The following is a 2,435-nucleotide window of genomic DNA, read 5'->3' on the forward strand; positions in this document are numbered from 1 at the left end:
GTTGCCAAGCCTCCCACCACTTGTGCCAAATCTCCCTAGAGAAAGGGCATAGAAAAAAAAAGTGGGAGTAGTCTTCCTCATTATGCATACAAAGATAACAGATAGATGGTCCCTGGAAGCCTCTCTTACAAAGATTCTCCCACGTGAGGCATTTCCTCTGAGCAACCAGCCATAAGAAGAAGTTACATTTCGGCCAAGAGAAGCTATTCCAAACCTTCTTCCACTAGGGAACATCCGTCAGGCCATGCAATTGCCTATCAAGCTGAGCATAACCTTCAGCAATAGAAAAATTGCCTTTTGGATTAGGACCCCAAGCCAAAATATCTCTCTCCTTGAGGGAACTACATAACCTACCCTCCAAGATATTAACCAACACCACACGATCTTCATCCGAACCACCCAAGGGCCATTCAAGAGGATCCTTCTAGCAAGTCACCTCAACCTGTCCAATGCACCTAACCATTTTAAAATTTTCCACCTTAACCCATCCAACATCAGTGAAAATATTGGAAAGAGGTTGAAGTTAATAGGAGGGTGACCATCCTAAGAGTCCTGCCAAAAAAGAGCTTCAAAGCCTCTATTACAAATCCAGAAAAGGCCATCTTTAATAAGTTGGGCACCTTTTTTAAGAGTATTCAAGATACAAGAGCCCCTGCCCACTAAACTAAGATGAGGCACCTCATGATCATTAGCACCAGGGAGATACTCATGGGTTAAAATCTTGGCCTAGTTCTAATCCAGACTATTACACCTCCTCCAATACAGCTTAGTCACCAAGGCCTTGCTAACCAAAGCAATAGATCTGAGGCCAAGACCCCTAGCATGTCTCCGTCTACAAACAAAGTCCCATTTAACTAAATTCCACTTAGAAGAAAGAAAACTACCAAACCAAATAAATTGATAGGAAAGAGTATCGAACTCTCTCACAAAGTTGGAGGGGGGAGCCTGCACAAAACACCTATAAATGGGAAGTGCTTTCACCACAGTATTAAGAAAAATCACTCTTCTAGCAGAGGAAAACCACTTGTAAGTCCAATGATTAACCTTACAATGAAATTTATCCAAAATTCCTTGCCAAAAATCTCTGCGCTGAACCCCCAAATCTAAAGGAATCCCGAGGTACAACAAAGGAAGGGACTCCGTTTGAAATCTAAGGATCCTGGAAATCCTATTCTGAATAAGTTGAGGGGTATTGAACAAATATATGGATGATTTATCTTCATTAATTTTTTGACCTGAGGCTTTGCAATAGATATCCAAAGCTCTCTTGAAATTCACTACCTCATTGATTCTAGCCCTACCCATCAAACCTGTGTCATCCATAAACTAAAGATGAGAGTAGGGAGGTAGAGCATTACTCCAACTCCAGCCCTGAATAAGAACATGTCTCACTTGGGAAGTGAGAAATCTACCAAGAACTTCAGTCATGAGAATAAATAAATAAATAGGGAGATAAAGGGTCCCCTTGCCGAAGCCCCCGTGAAGCACTAAACAATTCTGAGGGTTCCCCATTAATAAGAACTGAGAAAGACGTAGAAGTCACACAACTAAGAACCCAATTCACCTAGTCTTCTCCAAAACCAAAAGCCAAAAGAATCTTCTGGAAGAAATCCCAACTCACCCTATCATAAGCTTTGGCCATGTCAAGTTTAATAAACATAGCCTTCTCCTTAGAGGAAGCCATCGAATGAATAACCTCCATTGCTATCACAACTCCATCAAGGATCTGTCTTCCATCAATGAAACCACCTTGCTCCTTAGAAACCAAAGTGCATAGGAGAGGTTTGAGTCGTTCAACAATCAATTTAGTGATTATCTTGTAGATAACATTACATAAAGCAATAGGCTAGTACTGATCCAATCTATTAGCTCCCTCCTTCTTAGGAATGAGAGCCAAGAAGGTAGAATTCATAGATTTTATCATTTTTTTATTCCTATGAGATTATTAAACCACGTCTAGAAGATCATACTTTATAATCTCCCAAAATTCTTGAAAAACTCAATAGGAAACCCATCAGGGCCAGGAGCCTTGACTTTTTTCATTTTAAACACAACCCCCTCAAGTTTAAACAACAAAATGGGGCGCAAGAGAGAATGATTCATTTCAATAGAGACAAGAGGGGGAATATAGTTCAAGATGTCCCTCTCTTCCACCGTAGCTTCAGGATCCTCTTTGGTAAATAAATTAGAAAAAAAACTGACAACTTCCATAGCAATTTCTTCTTTAGGTGAAAGATGAACCCCTTCTAAAGAAATGAGAGAGGTAATAGAGTTACCATACCTCCAAGTCTAAACAAAATTATGAAAAAAGAAGTGTTTCTATCACCTTCTTGGAGCCAATCCACACGAGACTTTTGTTTCCAGAAAATCTCCTCACATAACTCGCACTCTTCTAAGTTCTTAAGAGCAAGGGACTCGGCCATACTAAGCTCCAA

Source organism: Cryptomeria japonica, chromosome 11 (assembly GCF_030272615.1).
Source record: "Cryptomeria japonica chromosome 11, Sugi_1.0, whole genome shotgun sequence".
NCBI classification, from domain to species: Eukaryota; Viridiplantae; Streptophyta; class Pinopsida; order Cupressales; family Cupressaceae; genus Cryptomeria; species Cryptomeria japonica.